Raw genomic sequence first — 27793 nt, 5'->3', positions numbered from 1 at the left:
ACTCAACCTTTTACCTTTGACCTATGCCTTGTCACCTCACATTTTACCTTTCTCTCTCCCACTTTTTTCCACCTTTTACCCTTCCCAACACACCATTTTGTCCCCATATGCTTTAGAAAAGATCCCCTTGGATAAACCCGAAGTTGTGGCCTCTACGGTATCAAAATTTCATGAAAAAAGGCACTTTTCGTTGTCACCCCTCTCATCCTTGGAGCTCAATACCGAGGACCAAAAATTGAAAAAAAAAATTGCCCTACCCGAGGAGCTAAAAGCTATACCGAATTTTGATGTCTCCTCGGTTGAGCAACCTCTCTGGAGACCCTTGCATACCGAAGACCTAAAGCATACCGGAGACCCTTCTTATTCTTCGCTTATCACTCCTCGCACCGAAGACTACACTCTTCGCCTACCCACATACCAAAGCCTTCCCGCAAACCCTTACCCACCAAAACCCCTCAACCGGAGACTTTAGTCTTCGGTAAACATCGCTCGTCACTATCCAACCTCACCCGAAGACCTTAGTCTTCGGTACTCACCAAATCTTCACTTCTCCTTTCTCAGCACTCCTCGGTAGCCATCATCCTCGTCTATCCTCTCCTCGGTACCCCTCTCCTTCTTACCCTTCATTACCCCTCTCAACTCGTATCCCTCCTTCCTCCCCCCTCCTCGTGTTCCCTTCCATTCCCCTCTCATTTCAGCCCTCCTCGGAAATCAGCCCCTCTCAACCATATTTTTTTTAATTAACACTCGTTTATTTTTTTTAACACCAATTTTTTTAGCCAAATTTTTTTTTCAGCCATTTTTCTGCTGAAACCCAACAAATACCTTAGCCTGTTAATTTTTGTATTAAACCAATTTATTTCTTTATTTTATTTTAAAACCAGTTATTTTTTTAATACCGATTTTTGCCACAACCCAACCTATGATCGGAAGCACTTTTGTGAGGAATAATTTTTACAAGATTCGATTTATTGTCTTCACGAAAGAGATTATTATTGGATATTTACTCACGCTTCGATCGTCACATTGGATTACTTGTTGCTGATTATATTGGAAAAATTTTATTCTTTCCATGAGGATTGCTCTTTAATCAAGGTTCGTCGACCAGCAGTCCTTGGATCAGTGTCTTTGGACCGGTTATCCTCCATACCGCAGTCGGACATCATATTTTTCTTCGCGATGTTTTTACCGCAGCGGCGTCTGATCAACAAAATTGCTTCGCAATCTTCGCTTCATGAAAACTTTTTATGAGTTGTCGCTCTTGATCTTCGGTTGACGAACCATGTATCTTGAGCATGTGGACTTTATTTATTGAAGACCACTTCAGGAGTTTCGGCACCGTAGTTTGGGTACATCAATATTTTTCAGCAAAACAGAGATTTTTCATGCAAAGTTCTTATTTGTTATTTTGGTATTTGTTCGATCAGTTTTTAGCGACAGAATTAACCGACTACTTATGACCTGAGATTATTTATTTTACTCCCATTCTCTTGTTTTATCAAGACCCTCATACATCTATGGAGAGCATGCGAAGCTCGTGGTATCCGACACTCTCCAGCCTGATTGATTTATTTATTTTTGATATCTGGTCACCGGTTATCAAAAATAAGGAGATAAAATTATGTTATCATCCGGATCAGTTTTTATGATTGTTTGAGATTGAATTTTCGAGATTTCTAAAGACGATGATTTATTTAGTAATGCGACGTGGCACTGATTTTTGGTCTTCAGGATCAAATTTTTTGCTTCACTAGATGTTTCCCGGATCTAGATTATTTATTATTCTGACTCTACTTCAGGATGTTTCATATTTTTAGCAGGTTATTCTTTTTAAGAATTTGGGTGTATTATGATTCGAGAACTAGAGATGTTTTTCATACTTCTTGAAGCCGAAGTGTTTTTCTGACTGGATCTTCAACTTGATCATTGGGCTTGTGATGAGTTTAAAGATTTGGATCTTATTTTTCTGCCTCAAGAGTGATGACCTTGAAGCCGGAGACCTTTACCGATTAGAGATTCATGGCCAGCATCAGAGACCACAGACACTTCATAGTTTTAGAGACATTTCAACATTTGGTTCTCATTATGTTTCATTTTTATTACCGCACTTGCTAGTTGGTTACTATGTATTTTAGCCTTTTATCACTGTATTTGTATCCCTCATCATTTGCGAGCATTTAGGGAGAGATTGTTGGAGCATAGAAATGCTCTACAAATTATGAGTGATAGTTAGGTTATTTTATTTCCATTTATTGTGTGTAAGTTACCTTTCTCTATAAATAGAGAGGGAGTGGTCATGTATTGTAAGAGTGCGCCAAAATGTAGTCTTTTTTTAGTTAGAGAGAATGGGAAAGTTATCTCTCCCAACCCATGTGTTCTTCATGTAATATTTTATCTCTCTTTCTAGTAAAATTATCGAATTACTCATCTCATTGTGTTCTTCATATTTTTATCATCGTTAAATCTCAAGATCATATTATTCCGCATAAGACGATCGTTAAAATGAGCTCCTACAGGTTCTCTTGGGGTTTGGGTCGAAATGGATTTATTAGGTGCGTGTTAGTCTTTTTTCAGCTAAGACCTCGGTTCTTATTAATGGAAGTCCATCTTCTAAGTTCATGTTGCAGAGAGGTCTTCGGCAAGGGGACCCCTTACCTCCTTTCATGTTCATTTTAATTATGGAGGAACTTCATGTTGCAGTTACTGATGCTATAGAATTAGGTTTATTCCGAGGATTCCAGATTGGTCATCTAAATCTTTCTCATTTCTTTTATGCAGATGAGGCGTTGGTCATGGGTGAGTGATCTACATAAAATATTGCATATTTAGTTTGGTTGTTAGATTGTTTTTATTGTGATTCTGGTCTCATAATACATATGCTTAAGTCTAATCTCTTTGGCATTGGAGTCGGTTTTGAGGAGGTCACCACCCTTGCTAATTTGACGAGGTGTAGACCGGGCAAGCTTCCTTTTTCTTATTTGGGATTACCTCTGGGGGTTAGTATGGCGACAACAGCCAATCGTTGAAAATGTCAAAAAAGGAACTTTATTTATGGAACGCAAATATTTTATCGATTGGCGGCAAATCGGTTTTGATCACTTCGGTTTTGGGTTCTTTAGGGAATTATTATATGTCTCTTTTTGTGATTCCAGTTTAAGTAAAGAAATGTTTGGAATCGTTACGTGCAAAGTTCTTTTGGGGTTTTGATGGGAGTTTAAAAAGACTTTTTTGGGTGCAAAGTTCTTTTGGGGTTTTGATGGGAGTTTAAAAAAACTTTTTTGGGCTAATTGGAATATGGTTTTGGCATCTAAAGAGAAATGAGGGATTGGTTTTGGTAGCCTCAAGGCTATTAACCATTCTCTGATTCAAAAATGGCAATGGCATTTTTTAAAAGAAATATATTCTTTAGGGGTGAAGGTAATTTCTTCCTTGTATGGGTACACGAAAGGTGACATTTTTTCTAATTCCAAAGCTATTACTTTAGGGATGTGGTCTCACATCATTGGTTCCATAAACACGATGCATGAAAGATGAATTATTCCTTACACTTGCCTTCGAAAAAGAATTGGGAATGGAAGGAGTACTCAATTTTGGCTAGACACTTGGGTAGGTGATGTTCCTATAATATATAATTTTTACGGTTGTTTTATCTTGAACATAATCGAGAGTATACTATTCAAGATCGATGGGTTGATGGGTGGTCTTGGTCTTGGAGTCGTCAATTTATGGTAGAACTTTGCAGAGGCAACTTGATGTTCTCGTTGTTCTCATCGGGACTTTTCAACCAAATTCTGAGGAAGATGATTGGCAATGGTAGATGAATTGGATTATTGGATTCACGGTGAATGATGTTCGAAAACTATTACAATATTAATCTAAAAACTCTTTCAAACTATAAAAATATAATTTACATATAAAGTATTTTATGGCTGTAATTTGATGGAATTTTTAAAAATAATATTATAACAAAATTTTGAAAATAAATAATGCTATAAAGGAAAATATATAAAAGTGGTCCTTGTGGTTTAAAAAAAATCGAGTTCATTCAATGATGTTGTTTCAATTTTTATCGTGTTTAGTCCTTTATGCATATAAAAAGACATTTATACCCTTTTATGTTTTTATAATTAAATTTAACTAAAAACCCCCACCATGGGCCTACATCTTTCCCTCTATCTCTCTCTCACACACACACACACACACACATTACACACACAGGCATAGACATTAGGACATGCGTTTACCCTTCCCATATGCTCGTTCCTATCTTCCTTGAGCTACCGAATGCCTCATATTTCTCTATATCCCTGCTTAAATGTGAAAGCCTTCTTCCTTCGCCACCACTTATCTCTCAATCTGTGTGCTAGTAAATGATCACGTGCTAGTAAATGATCACGACAATGAAGCCAGATAAACCTAAGGTGTCGATGATCCAAACACACCTTCATACTCCTCCAGTTTTCGAGATTAGTACGATCTTTGAGCTTCTATTACATCGGTGAGGACGATGAGGAGGAATACGACGCCAACAAGGATGATTTGTTAGGGGAGGGAACATATTTAAGATTCATTAGTTGTCGACTTTGAAGGTAAGGTATGGTGCCTGTGAAGATTATTGGGATTCAACTAGCGAGTGTTATAAAGTTTATGGTGTCGATTTTCTTTTCATTGAATGTTTCTCAGTGTCAATTTTCTTTTTGTTAAACGTTTCTCAGTGTTTGGGTTTCGGAGGAGGAAGATCTGGGAGTTGATTGTAGGTTTTGGGTTTATTCTTTATTTTAGTTTGGTGTTGATTTTGGTGTGGTTTGGTGTTGATTACAAGTTTTAATTTTGATTTAGGGATGAGTTATGGGAGATGACAATGATGAAGAACAGGTGGTAGGTGAGATGAGGGGTCGGAAGCAAAAGACACACACATGAAAGTATTTATTTTCGAACTTTATTTTTTGTTTTTGTTTGTCTAAATCAAATTGACATTAGAGGTGTATGTGTGCGTTTAATTTTCTCATATGAGAGAGAGAGAGAGAGAGAGAGAGAGAGAGAGAGAGAGATTGCATTAGAGGTGTATGTGTGCGTTTAATTTTCTCATATGTGAGAGAGAGAAAGAGAGATTATTTATTTTGTTTTTCTTTTAAAATATATTTATTTAAATTTAATTATAAAAAAATGGTATAAATGTCTTTTTATATGCGTTAGATACCTAACACGATAGAATTGATCTTTCATTAGACAAAAAAAAATTAAAGAATATACTTGATTTTTTGGAAACTATATAGACTATTTTTGAAGATTTGTCCGCTATAAATTAAAATTTTAAATTGCAATAATTTACCAAGAAAAAAAAATCTAAAATTTGAATATAACGATAAAAAGTTAAAAAAAATAAAATAAAATAAACTTCTAATATATAAATATACGAAAGTATATTTTTATTTGTTGCATTTTTGCCAAAGTAATTATTATTATCCATTTATATATATACCATAAAGCTCGATAGACATGTTCACTTTGAAAGAAAAATGTTCCATAACGGGTATAAAATATGAATTAATAAATAATGGAGCGTGAGCAACTTAACACAATAAAGTTCACATTGGCTTAATGTCCCCTAATTTATTGTGACCATAAAGAAGCCATGTATGACCATCATCATTTGATAGTAAATGTATAGAAATGAAAAAGTTAAAAAAATAAGAGATTTGGGAAAAGCAAGTGATTTCTTTATTAGATATGATTTTTGATTGTTTATTGAATAATATTATAATAAGAAACTTTAAAATCTAAACTAAATGTAACAAAATTAACTCCTGTAACTATACGTCTATTCCATAATGCCAATAATAATTTGGTCTAAAACATTCAATCAAGAAAATCTATTCTATTTTTTTTTAATATACATACATGCGTATCTATATACACACACATCCGTATTAAGGTATATTAAAATATATGTGAATTAACAATAATTTAAGAATAAATGAAAATATATGAATCCCTGTTTTAAAATAATGTAGCTATAAATACTTAGATTTTTGTTATGTTTTATCACTAAAAACATAAAGAAAATTGGCTGAAAACAAATTATGCCAAAAGAATCATATCATGCAACATATATTTATATGCATACAGCCTTTATAACAAGTTTATTTAAAATAAATATTGTACTGTTAAGTCGCTATACAGATTTATAACACAAGTACATGCATTCCAAAACTTCAAATATATTTATTATTTGAAGGAATATTAATCTCATTAACCATTTTGTTAAAACTAATACGATAGAATAACCATTTAAAAAAATAACAACTTTTAAATTTGACTTATAACATAAAGTCTCTTCGAAAATAAGGTTTTTCGAAGTTCAATATGAATTTTCAAACTAAAGGATATGTTCTTTCAAAATTTGAAAATTTTAACGTAAAATACTAATATATCATACTCTTTAAATATGAAGAAGTTTTTATGAATATTCGAATTCACATAAATGTAGTGAGCTATAAGTTTTTATGAATAAAAGGAAGGTATCTTTTATGTTAAGTGTTTTACTCATAAGGACAAGAGCCTAATTCCTTATACATCCTTGCGTCATGCAGTAGAAGGTCATTCGAATATGACCATTGCTATGATTATACGCCGACCTCCCACAATCATAGGAGAAAGGATCAGGTTATTAGTATGAGAAGGATAAGATAGATGAGATATGTCTTAGGCGTTAGATTCACGGAAATAAAGGTTTAGTACTCTAGGGCCTTTTTGCAATGAACGGTTATCAGAATAACTGGTGACAGGTCCTGATTACATAATGTCGACTACACGTCATGAAGCAAAGAGCTTTGGGATTTGCATTGACAACACCTCCCTACATGATTGGATTGTCGTTGAGATCTCGCAGACCTTACTAGAAGAAGTACCAAGCATCATTAAACGGGTCACAAATAAGTTAATCGTCAGGGTTAAGGAGCGAATTTCTGCATTCGAACTATTGATGAAATGGTAAGGACCGCTCGAGAAGGAGAGCTTGGAAAGAGGAAACAAGGGCAAGACCCAACTCTGCTAGTAGCAGCCAAAAGTTTTAAGCACGCCAAGACCCATGAGAGTTACAGTACGAGTAGGCGGAAGTTGTTAGCCTCGACTTCACTGTGCGTATAACAAGTCTTTTGTTAGATTGTCCATAGACTATGAGTTTCTTGCTTCTCAAGGAAGGGTAGGTCTTTCCTCCCAAGCGACTAATAGAATTTAGGAATTAACCAAATTCCCAGGTACGACTCAGATATCCAAGACAACCATTTAGGTTCGTACCTTCACGAATAAGGGATTAATCCTCGCAGCAGAGAATTAGCTAGATAATGAAAGCAATAGGTGGCATAGTTTGCCATCGAGAGCGTCGAGTACTCAAGACATATATCGAACATAGAGATTTGATTCAAACCATAGTAAGGATTTAGTTAACCCGTGCCAAAGGATTTTATCATTAGTATCAACGTCAAAGGAGAGCATATTTTTGTAAGTACAATTAGACACATAGGAAGAAACCATTCGAAAAGGACTAAGCCCATTAAGCATATGGTAATACTTCAGTGTTACTTTAGGCATCAGGGTAGACTATGTTTTTAGTTTAGTTATTCCTTTAATCGATAAGTGTAAGAATCAATAGAAAACTAGGATCAAATTTCAACATTTGTAGGATAATTTAGGACAATGAATACACTTTAGTGTTTCAACGACATAAATTAAGGACCTCTAATCGGTTGTAGCTTTAAAGTTTAGAAAACAAAGATCGGTGGTGATAAGTAGATATCAAGGAAGGATGATGACTAGGAGAGTTGGATAATGGTTGTGAGTCTTCAAAACCACCAAAAGGTCGATCGTGAGTCTTCAGTCCCGATGAAGATGATGACAAGAGTGGACTGGTATTGTAATCCCAACAGTTGGATAATATCACGACGTGTAATGAGCATGCGTAGGAACAAATTGTGCAAACAATAATTATATTGTAATGTAGGAAAAGTAGTTAGAGCCCTGCAAGAAGATTATTGGTGACCTAGTGTTCATTATAATCTAGTTGGTTGAAAGATAAGGAAGTTTTATATTATAATGAGTCTGTCATCAGTACTAGAGTACTGGTTCTGGATTTTTCAAACCAGTAAAAACCTGTTATAGTAGTTTTGGTTAAAATTCAAGATTTTGGAACACCTGAACTAGGTAAAGAAACCACTTGGAATCTAGATTTGTGTGTGTTTTAAGGACATACCATAAGCCTTTTAAAGGCATGTTCCGAAAAGTGGATTCGTTAGGATGTCGTAGATAAATCTCCATAGTTAAGCACTTTATATCAAGTCGACTGTGTCGATATATCACGTTTGAAGGCAATCATCAATCATAGCGTGGAATTTCTAGAAGTACAAAATGACGAATTCCCGGTTTTGGAAATTTTCGCAAGGAATTTGGGAGTAGGTCTAAGGTAGAAAACGAAGTTCTACGGCTAAATAAGCACAGATAGGCAAATTCGATGCGGCAACGTTAGCTAAGATCACGATTCGATCTTGATGACTCCAATAGGATGACGTCTAAGAGCGCAATGAGCAAGATTTCAGGGACACAATCATTGTAAGTGGGGGAGAGTTGTAACACCCCATTTTCATATTTCCGTAAAATTCAATATAAACCGTCGTTTATAAATTATAAAATAGAGATATATTACTTTTTAGGCAAAGTAATCATCATAAACATGTAGGAAACATCGATACGATTTATGTAGATATATATAACACCTAAATATGAATTTGTATGAAGAAGTAACGCTTCTTCGAAGGTTTCACGATTAAACCGACATGACTATGCGTGTCGTAAAATATGAATCAGAGATAGATTACTTATTAGCCTTCATGATCTTAACGAAAGTCATAGTAATCGTAAAACCGAGAGCGTACATGTAGAGAACATCCAAATCTGAATTCGTGTGAGGAAGTTATGATTTTTAGAAGTTTCAGTGCAACAGTGTGGACACAGAAATCGAAATTCAAATCGGTTGGTTGTTATCTAAAACAATCTAAACAAGAATTGAAGATCTCGTCGATATGATTTTGTCGATATGAACATAATCGAGAACGGAATCCGTATGAAGAAGTTATGAATTTTACACGGCCGTTAGCAGTATATGATGGGTTTTGAGCATTACAACATTCCTATGGTGTACATGTAACCCTAATTGCTTTGGATCTAGGTTTTTATCAAGTTATACATGCAAATAATAATCCATAGCATAAACCCTAATCTAGCATACCAATTACGAAAATTACATATGATTAGGGTTAGAAACCTTACTTCACTTGTTATGTAGTAATAACAAGAACTACTTGACCTTTGAAAGCTTAGTGCCCCAAGTGTTGCACCTCTAATGGAGTCACAAACACTCAATGCAAAGGAAGACTTGGAGAGATGATATTTTCGGCCACCTTAGGGTTTCATAAAGCATTGGCCGAAAATCTTGTCTTGGGGACTATTTATACTTGTGGCTGCTAGGGTTTTAGGTGGAAACCCTAATATGACTGCTTAGGCCTTAAGCAGCCCATGGACACCTTCTAGAATAGCCCTTGTACGAATTCTTTATGGGCTTCCCATAGAATTCGTCCAACCTTATTCCAAGGTGATCCATCAGCCCAACTGCAACTATCAGTGATTTGCAATATCAGTCCCCAATTATTTAATCAGTCTCTTTTGATCACCAAATTAATTCCAAATTAATTTAGGATCAATACTAATTAAATAATATGATTTCCAAATAATATATTAATCTTGTAATATATTAATAAAACCATTTTAAGTACGAATTTATTATTCATATAATAAATTCTACTATCTCTCCTCTTGTCATCCTATCAAGTTGCATGAGTGAAGGCAACCCAAAAGGACCATGCTCATAATCAAATCAAGTACATACTAAAAATAGTTATGGGCTTAGACACCTAATCCAACAATATAATCTTCACAGAATTTTAAATTTAAGATCAGACGAAAATTAGCTGATGGAGTCTAAACGAAAGTTGTAGTACACGTTGATAGATACGTGTGGATATAAAGAACATCAAAAATAGAGATCTTATGTGAGAGAGATGGATTTTTAAAGACCTACAATTTTACCCGGTTTGGGAGGCCCAATGAGCGTCATCTGTCTTACCTGACTCCACCCAACCCACCTACCCCAAGGCACATATAACATTCTGTTTCGATAAGTTTCTTATTTTGGTATTATGGACAATAAAAATATCAAGTAAAGGCATTGGGCTTCAAGGGAATAGGTTTTTAGACCCTATTGGATGTTGTTAATATTGACTATGTGATACAAGCTCTTGGTTTGTGTTTTGGAGTCAAAGGGTAAAATGGGAAAAGTGATATTTCCGACTTATTTCATGGAATAATGATTTAATATCGGTATGTTTTAAGTCAAAACTAATTATATAGGATTGTAGTGCTCTTCACTACCTTTCTGTTTATATAAAAAACGCCGAAAACAGAGTTGAAACGAAAAAGTTATGGCCTTTTGAAGTTGAAGGGTAAATTGGGAACTTTTGGGTTACTCTAGGCATAACTAAAAGTTACACTGGGCGCAATGTGTTTTAATGAATCATGTTGGGCGTAATTTAAGTTACGTTGGGCATAATCTGGGCATATAAATATCCTAAATCTTAGGTTTTGAGCCCTATTTAAGGGATCTAACTTATGGGAAACCCTCTCATTACTAGCCTCTATTACCTAAGATCATTCCTTGAGAAACCCTAGCCCCCTCTTTTTTTTAGCGTTAGCATCATTTATGAGCTTATTTCTCCATTGGAAGATTGAATCTTGAAGAGAAAGTTGGTGGCACACAAAGCTCATCAAAATAAAAAGTATGGGGAAATACTAATAAAGTACTCCCGTACGCTCCCGTACTCCGACACATAATAGTGTCAAAAAGGACTGTGTACATGATAGTACTTCTGGAACATTATAGTACCCTGGTATGAGTAGGACCCGTACCCCATAACATAATAATATCCCAGCACAAGCAACACTTGTGATACAGAGCTTGGAAAAAGACTTGGGACATAGAAAGTACTTTTGTACATAGGACATACTTCATCGATCATCAATCTCCTCAAACAGAGCTTCTACTCTCTATTCCGATCACACATGTACCATTAATAAGATGCTACCCAATATCCAAACTTAATTGAACTAAGCATCTCGTTTAAGTCTCATTTTATCACTAGGAAAGCCTACAATGCTTATAATCATCATTCAATACCAAATCTGTTTCGGCAACACTATCATAATTTAGTGTAATATTTTATACAGTGTATTACGTATTAACATACATTTATCTTCCCATTTATAATACTTCTATTATTATCATCATCATGTAAATACATCTCAACACATATAGGACCATGTCTGGTTCGCATAGCGTATATAATCAAATATACATATAACACATATTTCCAGATAATAAGCATATAACTCACATATAAACTTTCAACATAGATTTAATACTTCTAATAATATTTGTATTAAAATCATGTTCATGAAAGGGACTATGCACTCACTTGTTAAAGTGATGACTCGAAATTCAGGAAGCGCTTCGCTTCTAACAATTGTCTTTTCCTTTGAAGAAACCTAGTATTATTATCACTTAGTTTTAGTCTAATATTTATTGCAACTAATTATTAGTCTAGATTCATCATTAACTTAAAGTCTACTTCAAGATCTATCAAGTAAAGAACAACCACGTAAGATCATATCAGAGGTAGGGTCCGTTTAGTATACGAAGTATACTGTTTGGAAATCCCACTTTAAACACCTCACTAAATCACAGCCTAGACATCATCCTTGTAAGTAGATCGATCAATATAACGATTTGGAATCACTGATAAATCTTGTTTATAGGTTCATAATAACGATAATGAACTTAAACATAAGTTATACTTAAAGTATGGTAAGGATAACTCACTTACAAGGGGTTTTAGCGAGGAACCGGGCTCTGCACGGGCAGAACTTTTAAGCCGAAAGCTCTTCTTCTCGGGGCCTTCTGGCGCTCCGGGACTCGCTACTAACACCTAGGAGGTGTCAGGGAAAGGCTTAAAGGGTTTGGGGGTGTTCGAGAGAGAATGATTGAGAAAGGTGTGAGAAAATAAGTGATTTGCGCCTTCTATTTATAGGCTGGAAATCTCACGAACGCGGTGCGTTCGCTTGCCACGTGTCTCCATCTCGTTCCAAGCTGTGGGGAAGAAGGATTGGCTCAGATTGTGCCACGTGTCACTCACAGGTTTAGTCCAAAATTAATTATCTTCTAAAATTCGTAACTTTCGCACACAAGCTTCGCTTTTGACGTTCTTTATATCCACGCGTAGGTATTGACAGGATCTACAACTTTCGTTTTGACTCGGTCGGGTAATTTCGACTTTGTTTTAAAAAAATATTTTAACAGACTTAGACAGTTAAAGTCCGTTAAAAATTCATAGCTTTGTCATCCGACATTCATTTTCGACTGTCTTTATATCGTTGAGCTCCTATTAACGAGATCTTTAATTCTCATTTAGGTTGTGTCGAGTAATAATCGATCGATCTAAAATTCGATTTCCGGACTGTATACTGCTATGCAAAATCTTAGAAAAATCATAACTTCCTCAAACGAAGTCAGATTTAGACGTTCTTTATACGACCGCTCTCCGTTTAACGTATTCTACGACTTTCGTTTAGATTGATAAGGCTAAAAAGTATTTCGTCAAAAAGTTACTTTTTACGATACGCGAATCCGTGTCGGTTTAATCGCGAAACTTCGACGGGTCATAACTTCTTCGTTATAAGTCGGATTTCAACGTTCTTTATATGTACGGAATCTCTGCGACATATACTATAACCTTGGTTGAGATTATTTATGCTAAATAATCTTCTATCAAAAAGTCATTTTTAACGCTTATTATCTCTAAATTGTCTAGCTCGAATCTGCGGGCATTTCATTGTAGATTTTTATAAGTAACCTGGTTTGAGTGGTTTTCACTGAGAGTTGGGTATTACAGTTAGTGAGAGAAGGATAGTGGTTGTGGTTGAGTATTTTCAAGTTAATGGGTTGTTTGTTGGCAGTTGTGGGTTTCCAAGTGATCTATCGACTTCTCTGTATAGATGGCTTGATTTTGAAGTGGTTAGACGGAGCTTGTGGAATATGTTGAAAATGTTTTGGAGATCCTAACCAAGATGGATTTCGAGGACGAAATCCAGTTTAAATGGGGGAGAGTTGTAACGTCCTGTTTCGAGAAGTTTCTTATTTCAAGACTATGGACAATAAATTGATCAAGTAAAGGCCTTGGGCTTCAAGGGAATATGGTTTAGACCTTATTGCATGTTGTTAATATTGACTATGTGATCCAAGCTCTTGGTTTGTGTTTTGGAGTCAAAGGGTAAAATGGGAGAAGTGATGTTTCTGACTTCTTTCCTGGAATAAGGATTTTAGTTTAGCATGTTTTAAGTCAAAAGTAATTAGATATCATTGTGGGAATCTTCAATACCTTTCTGTGCATATAAAAAACGTCGGAAATGGAGTTAAAACGAATAAGTTATGGTTGTTTAAAGTTGAAGGGGAAATTGTGAACTTTTCGGTTATGTTGGGCGTAACGGGTTTTAATGAATTACGTTGGGCGTAATTTAAGTTACGTTGGGCGTAATTTGGGCAGATCAAAGCCCTAAATTTTAGATTTTTAGCCCTATTTAAGGGCTCTAACTTATGGGAAACCCTCTCATTACCAGCCTCCATCATCTAAGATCATTCCTTGAGAAACCCTAGTCTACTCTCGCTTGTTTTTGAGCCTTGACATCATTTATGAGCTTATTTCTCCATTAGAAGGTTGAATCTTGAAGAGCAAGGTGGTGGCAAAGAGTATAGAAAAAGAGTTCAAGTATAGATCCAACAAGATCACATCATTCATGGACCATTGTGAGTAATAAAACTTCTAACTTGATTATGGATTTCATAGATCTAGCTATTTGTCATATTTGCCACTTTTTGGTCATTTTAGTGCATAAAGTTTAGATCTTGGAAGTTTGTGACCTTGTTATGGATAAAGTTAGAAACTTTATCCATCTAAACATCATATTGATTCATATCTGAAGCTTCTAAACAAAGGCAGTACTCCATGCGTAGTTCAGGCTACGCCTCGTGTAGCCTAATTAAGGCCCATTTTTCTAGATTGAAGGTCTACGCCCAACGTAAAGCTATAGCACGTAGCGCGTAAGTCAACAAAGGGTTGACCGTTGGATTTTTTTGACTACTTGACTTTTGATCAATTGTGAGGGGTTTACGAATTGGAAGGGGCAAAATGGTCTTTTGCCCAAATAAGGGTTAGCCTTGTTATTTTTGGACCTGTTAAGTTGGAAAATTTCCTTAAGTGTTAATTGGGGTTGTTTTGGTTATGTACAGAGTGAGATGCTTTTGATAGCAGCAGTGCGAGTGTGTGTTTTACCCAACTATCGTTTGAGGTGAGTCTTCTCACTATACTTGTGGGTCGAAGGCACCAATGATGGGCCACTTGATTGTGTTATGTAGAATGCTAGCTTTCTCTGTGACTCTTGCATGTATGATTAGGTTGAAATATACCCAAGGCTAGGCCTAAGATTGTATGTTGGGTTGAAAGAAACCCCAGGGCTGGGCCCATTATTGCATGTTGGGTTGAAATATACCCCAAGGTTAGGCCTATTATTGTATGTTGGGTTGAAATATACCCAGGACTGGGCCCATGATCGTATGGTGGGTTGAAAGAAACCCCAGGATTGGGTCCATTATTGTATGTTGGGTTGGAATATACCTTAGGGCTAGGCCCAATGATATGTTTTCTATGTGGTGTTTTGGGGAACTTACTAAGCATTGTGCTTACGGTTTATGTTTGAAATGTTTTCAAGTACTTCTGGTTTCAAAAGGAAGGGCTCGGTTTGATCGCACTACATCCCTTGGAGATTTATTCCATACTGAATATTTACGAATTACTCTGATGTTTTGAGAACACTATTATTCTCATCGTCTTTGAGATAATGAATGAATGATTATGACTTATTTAAAAATGAATTTTTTACTCTGTATTTTTTGGGACGTTACAAGTTGGTATCAGGGCCTTGGCTTGAGGGATTTGGGTACACTATCGAGTGTGGTGAACCTAGAATGAGGAATTGGTAAACTTGTTGAAAGAAAATAGTTTTTTTCTAAAAAAAACGTTTCTATAAAGAAAAGGGGTGTGATGCGTGCAATAAGCCGAGCTCAAGTAAGTACTTCCCAAAATACCCATACATGTGTTATGCTTATTATTTTGGTATGAATATATCAGAATTGCATGCTAGATTAGGGGTAAGGATCTGCTTAGGATTGAATGATAGAATGCTAGGAGAGATGTTGTATATGCCTGTTGATTGAGCTTTTGGAACAACATGCTAGTATGGATTTCAGATGTTTGATAGAATGGCCTGATTTGTGATACTTTGTAGCCTAGAAGGAATTAGATGCAATGGCAGATTTGGAATCTAAGTTGGTGGAATTGATTCCTAAGTGTATGCATTAAAATTTGTATACGATTATGATCATATAGCCATAGAAGGATTGATTTGGCCTTATTTCTTGTTGGTATTGGGCTTATGGTAGAGATATTCATTCGACGGTCTATGTGATCCCATTTTATGTATAATTTGCATGCATAAGGCAACCGAAAGTGTTGATAGAAGTAACCAGCATCGCATGAGAAAGTTAGTTAGGGGTATGCCTTTTTATGTTTTATGGCCTATAGAGTGTTACTGCTCGAATGATGCTTGATTTGTGCTTTGTGGGACCCATATTGACGTGATCTAACTATTAAATGAATATGTTAAGTTACATGTTGCAAGGGTTAAATAATTCTAGAATGATTGATTTGGCCCTATTGCGCAACTCTCGTTTGAGTCTAACCATTGTAGGGTTGGGTCTTTTATTCGAAAGATTATTTAAGTTTCGTTGCATGTAATTGTATTCATGAAGTAGTTAGCTGATATTAGTAGGGGTTCTTCAGCAACTAATGACATAGTGAGGTGAGAATCCTAGGAGAACCTAGGAAGGGCCTTAGAGGAATTGGTACGCTGTTTAGTGGTGTGTAATTGTTGAGGGCGGGTATATGTGATTGGATTGGATGGTAGTAGACATGAGTAGCTACGTAGAGGATCCAAGAAGATTCTTGAAGAAAAGTATGGATATGAGTGGAAGGTAGTATTGGGCCCGTACTATTAAAATCACATGATCCATACTCGAATCGAAGAGGATTTCGAGGATTTTAAAGAGTTGATGGAGGGTAGATTGTATGATTTGGCACCATGATTCATTATAGTATGTTTCCTTCCTTATCAGGTTATCGGTTATGGTTTTTCAGATTGGGGATGGGTCTGGTGATTGCTTGGACCTTAGTAGCCATGTCAGTCTGGGTTTCGAATGGTACATACCTAGGTGAGTTATTTGATTTTGAGGTCTCAAGGTCCTTGCTCGAGGTAGTGCCAATTGAGTCGCGAGACTCAAGAAGGAAGCTATTGTGATGATCGGCTCGAGGATTATAGCCGGAGGCTGAGTGATTGGCATATGGATTGGGATGTCATTATCTTCGATGGGGGTTATGTTCTTCCAACTTTCCGTTTTCGGGGGAAAGAGAAAGCATACATGAGATTTTTCAGAGTTAGAATATAGACCCAACATAGAGCTAGATAGTTGCGATTTTTGGTGACAAGTATGGCAGTATGTGAATTCACAAGAGGATTCTTATGGTATGATTGCCTCTATATGAGAGCAAGGGTCTACTTTCTTTGAATTTAGTTAGGTCAGGTGCTAGTTGATTGTTTCAGGTGAGCAGGGAAGTGAATTGGAACGAAAAACTTTTATTGTCCATAATGTATCTCGATTATGGGAATGATGCCTCTTGAATTTATGAAGGATTATCATGATGAATTGATGATTGGGGAGTTTCTGAGGTCTCTATCTGAGATTCAAAATCTCTTTAAGTTTTCTTGGTCTTTATCTGGAAGATCATCTTGCGTTGTGTTATTTATTCCAAGGGTCAGGGATGTTATGTATCTGTTTGAGCCGATTTGAGTTTTGGTTTGTTTGCAATGTTAGTTGGAGGTAGTTCGAACCCTAAGTGGAGCAGAACAGGGTATTCTACTTGGTGGATCATCAATCTGTGCGAGTTGTTGGTTTTGGAATAATGGGTCATAGGGACCTGCGGTCCGGGTATGCAAGACTTTGGTCCAAGATTTGATCAAGTCGGGCGTTCAGAGCATGTTGACATTAGATGTATGTGCTTAGGAATGCGTGAATTGTCTTTGTGTCAGGAAGCTGTTGGACTATGAGCTCGTTGTATCCACTGGTTTCTTTCGGGATTGTCGATGTTTAGGTCATGGGGCATTTGGGTCGCTCAGGTTGAGTATTGGTTGTTGAAGGTTTTGTTAGCTCGTTGTATAGATTGATGTTTATAGTCTAGGATGAGTAGTTGATGAGCGGTCAATAAACTTTAGAGTTTGGTATGTGTAGTTCCACATGGGCTTTGTTCAGTAGTGTATTGGATCAGTGGATTAGTTGTCAATGCATTCTCGATCGTGGGCCATTTCGTTCATCATCAAGGGCTGAGGTTTTTTGAAACTTTTGAGTTGTATCAGTGGAAGTTCAACGGATGCGTCAACTTGTTGTCAAAATATGTACATTGTGCCTTTTGGTTCATGGGTATGGGTACCCTCAATTGTTGGTTATGGAAGTATTGTTCATAGTAGGCTCGGGTTTGGCAGTTGTGCTTGGTTATTGGGAGTTCGGACGTCAGAGCGGTATTGTTCACTTTTTCAGGTGTGGCTTTGGATCTACGCAAAATCCAATTTCAGCATGTCGTGTCGACAGGGTTGGTATTTGAATTTACCCGACCAGGATTTTAGCAACATTTCTGGATAACTTTGGAAATTTTATCGAGCTAGTTACGTATTGGTGAAATATGTTCAGTCTCAGTCAAGGGGTAGGACCTTGTTTATGAGGATGTTTCTATTAACGATTGAGGTTCATCATTTTATTAGATCTACTGGTACTTCACCCTTTGGGTAAGGTCATGAGGAAAAAGGAATGCAGTAGATCTAGGGTTGGTTTTGGGTTCTCTTGAGGGTGTGCATTGTAGTAAGTTCATTACATATTGCCGGGATGAGTGTCTGTGGGCTAAACAAGAATACAAAGGAGCACTTGGCTCAAGTTATTAGCATGGTTCTTATTTGGTTTATATCCTTTGAATTGGAGTAAGAGTGCAACCGCCTATCTCAGTCTCTGGTTGTGTGCCACCATTTTTTCGTCGGATTTTGCATTGGTAGCAACCTGTTATATGAAAGGAATTGTGCATGATAGAAGGGTATGGCCCATGTTAGGTTCGATTAGTATTTAGAGGGATGTTGATTGGTTTCCTACAAGTCGGTTGATTAATGGTTGAGTACCCTTAGGCCCCTATGGTGCTGGTCGTGAGTCTTCAGGACAATGATGGAATAACGACAAGATCGGAGTAGTATCGTGAGCTTATCATTCTTGTGGATAGAAGGTGCCATTATATATCGTGAACCAGTGTTTGTATGACGCATATGGGTGGGACCCGGTAGTCATTTGATTAAGACTCTTAGGTCTCGAATCGTTATTATTACTGGCATGATTGGGTGTTAGTGCATTTTTTAGAGTCGAAAGACTCAGTGACCAGTTGGTTTAGAGCATGCGGATAGTACAAGTTTGTTTTGGTTGATGTATTAGTTGTGCATCGGAAGTGCTTGATGGATGTTTGCAAATGTGGACCCGTTTTTATTGTGGGTTGTTTATTAGGAGCTTGGTTACCAATGTTGGGTATCAGTTCTGAAATGTCGAGTCATGAAGTTCGTTGTCAATGTCTTGAGTGATTTGTCAGATAGATGTACCCCTGAGTTGATGAGGGATTCATATGCAACTTCAGATTCTTGGATTGACCATCATCATGCTTGTGGGAGCAGCAGGTTGGTGAAGAATTATCAGGAAGTCAAGTGTATATTAAAGGTTTTGGGCAATATTTCCGGATTTGGGATTGGGTGAAATTCACGATCGGAATGTTTTGAGTATTCTTTATATGGGGTTTGGTGATTTTCGTAGTCAAATAACTAGGGGTAGGTATGACAAATGGATGATCATCGGTCTTAGGGTCTGGTTTATGATGTTTAGACTAAAGGGTTCCCAATTTCGGGGAGTATATTGTCGGAGATGGTTTGTGGTTGTATATGACATCCCCAATTTCACATCCTAAAAAGACCAATTTGTTTATGCTTATTTAAAAATCAGAGTATCATTTTTGAAGAATAATATTACAGAATTTGTTACCAGAAAACATGATAATGGTATTATCAAAGCATTTACGAAGAAATGTATTTTATTTATATTAAAACATTGGTATGTCATCATCAATACAAAAACATAAGCATAACAAATTATTACAAGCCTTACAGTAATTAAACTAGTGGCCTAATACTCCTTGAATCTCTTAGCAGAATGTATCTTTCATATAGCCACCTGTGATACAATAAACCGAGTGGGTCAGGTTGAGAAACCTGGTGAGTACATAGGGACTTCAATCCCACAATGTGATAATAATTTATATCTCAAACCTGCAAAACCAACTATTATCATTAACACTGATATATCATATCTCTAAAACAATTTATCCCATCCCATCGATTCCCACTTACTGATCCTATACAACGATCTTACAAGATCTAGCCTAAAGGATTAATACGGACAACGAATTGACAACGCTGCTTCGGAAATTCACTGGCAACAAACGAGGATCAATAAATACATCAAATGAGGGGAATGGAATAAGTTTCACCACGAACCTCCGTTCGTAAAATCAACAAGACAATTAAGTCAGGGGTGGTTATCTAGATAATTGTGCCTAGCAGTGGTCTGATACCGTGAGGTATTTTACCCCCAGACTCACCCTATCCGGCAATATAACCTCAGACATACCTAGTAGTGGTCTATTACTGACACACTCTACTAGGTAGACTATAAGTTCCATCAATTACTTCGTGAAAGGAAATGCTGACACACAAAGCTCATCAAAAGAAAAAGTATGGGGAAATACTAATAAAGTACTCCCGTACGCTCCCGTACTCCGACACATAATAGTGTCAAAAAGGACTTTGTACATGATAGTACTTCTGGAACATTATAGTACCCTGGTATGAGTAGGACCCGTACCCCATAACATAATAATATCCCAGCACAAGCAACACCTGTGATACAGAGCTTGGAAAAAGACTTGGGACATAGAAAGTACTTTTGTACATAGGACATACTTCATCGATCATCAATCTCCTCAAACTCTGTTTCGGCAACACTATCCTAATTTAGTGTAATATTTTATACAGAGTATTAATTAGTAACATACATTTATCTTCTCATTTATAATACTTCTATTATTATTATCATATAAATACATCTCAACACATATAGGACCATGTCTGGTTCGCATAGCGTATATCATCAAATATACATATAACATATATTTCCAGATAATAAGCATATAACTCACATATAAACTTTCAACATATATTTAATACTTCTAATAATATTTGTATTAAAATCATGTTCATGAAAGGGACTATGCACTCACTTGTTAAAGTGATGACTCGAAATTCATGCAGCGCTTCGCTTCTAACAATTGTCTTTTCCTTTGAAGAAACCTAGTATTATTATCACTTAGTTTTAGTCTAATATTTATTGCGACTAATTATTAGTCTAGATTCATCATTAACTCAAAGTCTACTTCAAGATCTATCAAGTAAGGAACAACCAAGTAGGATCATATCGGAGGTAGGGTCCGTTTGGTATACGAAGTATACTGTTTGGAAATCCCACTTTAAACACTTCACTAAATCACAACCTAGACATCATCCCCATAAGTAGATCAATCAGAATAATAACTTGGAATCACTGATAAATCTTGTTTATAGGTTCATAATAACGATAATGAACTTAAACATAAGTTATACTTAAGGTTTGGTAAGCATAACTCACTTACAAGGGGTTTTAGCGAGGAATCGGGCTCTGCACGGGCAGAATTTCTGAGCTGAAAGATCTTCTTCTTGGGGCCTTATGGTGCTCCGGGACTCGCTACTAACACCTAGGAGGTGCTAGGGAAAGGCTTCGAGGGTTTGGGGTGTCTGAGAGAGAATGGTTGAGAAAGGTGTGAGAAAATAAGTGATTTGCACCTTCTATTTATAGGATGGAAATCTTACGAACGCGGGGCGTTCGTTTGCCACGTGTAGTCACCTCGTTCCAATCTGCGGGGAAGAAGGTATGGCTCAGATTGTGCCAGTTGTCACTCGCAGGTTTAGCCAAAAATTAATTATCTACTACAACTTTCGTTTTGGGACTCGCTACTAACACCTAGGAGGTGCTAGGGACAGGCGTAGAGGGTTTGGGGGTGTTTAAGAGAGAATGGTTGAGAAAGGTGTGAGAAAATTAGTGATTTGCACCTTCTATTTATATGATGGAAATCTCACGAACGCGGGGCGTTTGCTTGCCACGTGTAGCCATCCCGTTCCAATCCGTGGGGAAGAAGGTGTGGCTCAGATTGTGCCACGTGTCACTCGTAGGTTTAGCCAAAAATTAATTATCTTCTAAACTCTGTAACTTTTGCATACGAGCTCCGTTTTTTACGTTCTTTATATCTACACGTAGGTATCGACGGGATCTACAACTTTCGTTTTGACTCCATCGGCTAATTTTGACTTTATTTTTAAATTTATATTTTAACAGGCTTAGACAGTTAAAGTCCGTTAAAAATTCATAACTTTGTCATCCTACATCCGTTTTCGACTGTCTTTATATCGTTGAGCTCCTATTAATGAGATCTTCAATTCTCGTTTAGGTTGTGTCGGTTAATAATCGATCGATATAAAATTCAATTTCCGGGATGTATACTGTTATGCAAAATCTTAGAAAAATCATAACTACCTCAAACGAAGTCAGATATTCGGGTTGCGATATAGTCACATTCTAGCTTGTAGCACTTCTAGCTACAAGCTTCTTACTTTCACGGTGATTGCGATACTTCTATTGATCACTTCGATTATCTTTCACTTTAATCTTCTGGCTTGAGTCGGATGCTACATCGAACTTGGTTCTCTGAACCACGTAACATACTTATATTATCCATACTCGATTTGATATGACCACTAGGGTTGGAAAAACAATCATCATCTAATTCATTACCGAATCGATGGTAACGACAGACATGAACAAAACAAAATCAATTACTAGCGCCTTGGTGTCCTTGTGACTTTCCTAGATCCAAGTGCGAGTCCTGTGCTTCCGGTAGTATATGCCTCTACTACCTTTCACACCTACTTACTCGTCCCAAGTATTGACTCGTAGTCCCCAAGTTCTTATTTCCTAACATCACAAAACAATTTAACACATACGAATGTGTCCAAATAACCTTAAAATTTTCCCTAGACTCTACTAGGACTACTTCCATACATATCTTAAATAGTAATTCTGCTTCAACTTGGTTGGTGGTGAAAACGACAGACGATAGGACAACTTCAGGCATTACACCAATCGTTCTATCATTCGCTAATCATATGTGTACATTTGGATGTACCGTACTCCTCTAGACGTATTTTTATTTTATCATAAGTATTCTAAAGGCATGATACCACTCTTACGATATATTCCGATAAGTATCATTCACTATCGTAAGCCTTCTAATTTCCTCTATTTACTCAATTCGCTACGGGTCTTCACCATGAAGTTATATTCACGGAAGCATGCGTTTAGGGTATCAGGACGATAATCTATAAAGAGAAGGTTTAGACGTGTATCCTCCTTATTACTCCAAAAAGTTACATGCCAATTCCAATACCGTAGTTAAACGTTTAGAAATCTCAACACATAAAATTTCCAGATCCGGTCGGCAATAGACCATAGATCTGATAGCATCATAAATCATATAAGACATATTCTATCATAAATCATTTAGCACATAAATTATACTATCTCTCCTCTTGTCATCCTATCAAGTTGCATGAGTGAAGGCAAACCAAAAGGACCATGCTCATAATCAAATCAAGTACATACCAAAAATAGTTATGGGCTTAAACACCTAATCCAACAGTATAATCTTCACAAAATGTTAAATTTAAGATCAGACGAAAATTAGCTGACGGAGTCTAAACGACAGTTGTAGTACTCGTTGATAGATACGTGTGGATATAAAGAACATCAAAAATGGAGATCTTATGTGAGAGAGATGGGTTTTTAAAGACCTATAATTTTACCCGACTTGGGAGGCCCAATGAGCGCCATGTGTCTTACCCGACTCCACCCAACCCACCTACCCAAGGCACATGTAACATTCTGTTTCGATAAGTTTCTTATTTCGGTATTATGGACAATAAAAATATCAAGTAAAGGCATTGGGCTTCAAGGGAATAGGTTTTAGACCATACTGGATGTTGTTAATATTGACTATGTGATAGAAGCTCTTGGTTTGTGTTTTAGAGTCAAAGGGTAAAATGGGAAAAGTGATATTTCCGACTTATTTCATGGAATAATGATTTAATATCGGTATGTTTTAAGTCAGAACTAATTAGATAGGATTGTAGGGCTCTTCACTACCTTTCTGTTTATATAAAGAACACCGAAAACAGAGTTGAAACGAAGAAGTTATGGCCTTTTGAAGTTGAAGGGGAAATTGGGAACTTTTGGGTTACTCTAGGCATAACTAAAAGTTACACTGGGCGCAACGTGTTTTAATGAATCATGTTGGGCGTAATTTAAGTTACGCTGGGCATAATTTGGGCAGATCAAAACCCTAAATCTTAGGTTTTGAGCCCTATTTAAGGGCTCTAACTTATGGGAAACCCTCTCATTACTAGCCTCTATTACCTAAGATCATTCCTTGAGAAACCCTAGCCCCCTCTTTTTTTTAGCGTTAGCATCATTTATGAGCTTATTTCTCCATTGGAAGATTGAATCTTGAAGAGAAAGTTGGTGGCACACAAAGCTCATCAAAATAAAAAGTATGGGGAAATACTAATAAAGTACTCCCGTACGCTCCCGTACTCCGACACATAATAGTGTCAAAAAGGACTTTGTACATGATAGTACTTCTGGAACATTATAGTACCCTGGTATGAGTAGGACCCGTACCCCATAACATAATAATATCCCAGCACAAGCAACACCTGTGATACAGAGCTTGGAAAAAGACTTGGGACATAGAAAGTATTTTTGTACATAGGACATACTTCATCGATCATCAATCTCCTCAAACAGATATTCCGATCACACATGTACCATTAATAAGATGCTACCCAATATCCAAACTTAATTAAACTAAGCATCTCGTTTAAGTCTCATTTTATCACTAGGAAAGCCTACAATGCTTATAATCATCATTCAATACCAAATCTGTTTCGGCAACACTATCATAATTTAGTGTAATATTTTATACAGTGTATTAAGTATTAACATACATTTATCTTCCCATTTATAATACTTCTATTATTATCATCATCATGTAAATACATCTCAACACATATAGGACCATGTCTGGTTCGCATAACGTATATAATCAAATATACATATAACACATATTTCCAGATAATAAGCATATAACTCACATATAAACTTTCAACATATATTTAATACTTCTAATAATATTTGTATTAAAATCATGTTCATGAAAAGGACTATGCACTCACTTGTTAAAGTGATGACTCGAAATTCAGGAAGCGCTTCGCTTCTAATAATTGTCTTTTCCTTTGAAGAAACCTAGTATTATTATCACTTAGTTTTAGTCTAATATTTATTGCCACTAATTATTAGTCTAGATTCATCATTAACTTAAAGTCTACTTCAAGATCTATCAAGTAAGGAACAACCACGTAAGATCATATCAGAGGTAGAGTCCGATTGGTATATGAAGTATACTGTTTGGAAATCCCACTTTAAACACCTCACTAAATCACAGCCTAGACATCATCCTTGTAAGTAGATCGATCAATATAATGATTTGGAATCACTGATAAATCTTGTTTATAGGTTCATAATAACGATAATGAACTTAAACATAAGTTATACTTAAAGTATGGTAAGGATAACTCACTTACAAGGGGTTTTAGCGAGGAACCGGGCTCTGCACGGGCAGAACTTTTAAGCCGAAAGCTCTTCTTCTCGGGGCCTTCTGGCGCTCCGGGACTCGCTACTAACACCTAGGAGGTGCCAGGGAAAGGCTTAGAGGGTTTGGGGGTGTTTGAGAGAGAATGGTTGAGAAAGGTGTGAGAAAATTTGTGATTTGCGCCTTCTATTTATAGGCTGGAAATCTCACGAACGCGGGGCGTTCGCTTGCCACGTGTCTCCATCTCGTTCCAAGCCGTGGGGAAGAAGGATTGGCTCAGATTGTGCCACGTGTCACTCGCAGGTTTAGTCCAAAATTAATTATCTTCTAAAATTCGTAACTTTCGCACACAAGCTTCGCTTTTGACGTTTTTTATATCCACGCGTAGGTATTGACAGGATCTACAACTTTCGTTTTGACTCGGTCGGGTAATTTCGACTTTGTTTTAAAAAAATATTTTAACAGACTTAGACAGTTAAAGTCCGTTAAAAATTCATAGCTTTGTCATCCGACATTCATTTTCGACTGTCTTTATATCGTTGAGCTCCTATTAACGAGATCTTCAATTCTCATTTAGGTTGTGTCAACTAATAATCGATCGATCTAAAATTCGATTTCTGGACTGTATACTGTTATGCAAAATCTTAGAAAAATCATAACTTCCTCAAACGAAGTCAGATTTGGACGTTCTTTATATGCATGCTCTCCGTTTAACGTATTCTACGACTTTCGTTTAGATTGCTAAGGCTAAAAAGTATTTTGTCAAAAATTTATATTTTACGATACGCGAAGCCGTGTCGGTTTAATCGCAAAACTTCGACGGGTCATAACTTTTTCGTTATAAGTTGGATTTAAACGTTCTTTATATGTACAGAATCTCTGCGACATATACTATAACCTTGGTTGAGATTATTTATGCTAAATAATCTTCTATCAAAAAGTCATTTTTAACGCTTATTATCTCTAAATTGTCTAGCCCGAATCTGCGGGCATTACATTGTAGATTTTGAGAAGTAACCTGGTTTGAGTGGTTTTCACTGAGAGTTGGGTATTAAAGTTAGTGAGAGAAGGATAGTGGTTGTGGTTGAGTATTTTCAAGTTAATGGGTTGTTTGTTGGCAGTTGTGGGTTTCCAAGTGATCTATCGACTTCTCTGTATAGATGGCTTGATTTTGAAGTGGTTAGACGGAGCTTGTGGAATATGTTGAAAATGTTTTGGAGATCCTAACCAAGATGGATTTCGAGGACGAAATCCAGTTTAAATGGGGGAGAGTTGTAACATCCTGTTTCGAGAAGTTTCTTATTTCAAGACTATGGACTATAAATTGATCAAGTAAAGGCCTTGGGCTTCAAGGGAATATGGTTTAGACCTTATTGCATGTTGTTAATATTGACTATGTGATCCAAGCTCTTGGTTTGTGTTTTGGAGTCAAAGGGTAAAATAGGAGAAGTGATGTTTCTGACTTCTTTCCTGGAATAAGGATTTTAGTTTAGCATGTTTTAAGTCAAAAGTAATTAGATATCATTGTGGGAATCTTCAATACCTTTCCGTGCATATAAAAAACGTCGGAAATGGAGTTAAAACGAATAAGTTATGGTTGTTTAAAGTTGAAGGGGAAATTGTGAACTTTTCGGTTATGTTGGGCGTAACGGGTTTTAATGAATTACGTTGGGCGTAATTTAAGTTACGTTGGGCGTAATTTGGGCAGATCAAAGCCCTAAATCTTAGATTTTTAGCCCTATTTAAGGGCTCTAACTTATGGGAAACCCTCTCATTACCAGCCTCCATCATCTAAGATCATTCCTTGAGAAACCCTAGTCTACTCTCGCTTGTTTTTGAGCCTTGACATCATTTATGAGCTTATTTCTCCATTAGAAGGTTGAATCTTGAAGAGCAAGGTGGTGGCAAAGAGTATAGAAAAAGAGTTCAAGTATAGATCCAACAAGATCACATCATACATGGACCATTGTGAGTAAAAAACTTCTAATTTGATAATGGATTTCATAAATCTAGCTATTTGTCATATTTGCCACTTTTTGGTCATTTTAATGCATAAAGTTTAGATCTTGGAAGTTTGTGACCTTGTTATAGATAAGGTTGGGAACTTTATGTTGGGTTATGAGCATTCTAACACTCCTAAGTGTACATGCAACCCTAAATACCTTGGATCTATGTTTTCTCTATTATACATACAATTATGAACATCCAAGGTATTATCCTAATCTAGCATACAAAATAATAAATATAACAAGATAGAATACATACCTCTTTGATGTAGAATGTCTTCATGAAGCTTGAGTGCCTAGTGCCCCAAGTGTGACACCTCAAATGGTTCACACAACACCAAATACACTTGGAATAACTTGAGAGAAACTTGAACACTCCTTGAAATCGTCTAGCCATCACACTCACACATTAGTGCACGATTTCTTGAGCCATGGGATTCTTTTATATGGTGGCTATTAGGGTTACACCATGTAACTCATAACTTTACCCATTCCTTATGCTCCATGGATTTTAACCTCCATGGAGTATCCATGGGTCACCCCATGGACTTAGTCCAACATAAGGAATCTTGGATCACAAGCCCACAT

Source organism: Lactuca virosa, chromosome 5, assembly GCF_052849685.1.
Source record: "Lactuca virosa cultivar CGN04683 chromosome 5, Lactuca_virosa_CGN04683_v6, whole genome shotgun sequence".
In the NCBI taxonomy this organism is placed as follows: Eukaryota; Viridiplantae; Streptophyta; class Magnoliopsida; order Asterales; family Asteraceae; genus Lactuca; species Lactuca virosa.
The sequence above is the reverse complement of the archived record's forward strand: the minus strand, read 5'-3'. Positions refer to the sequence as shown.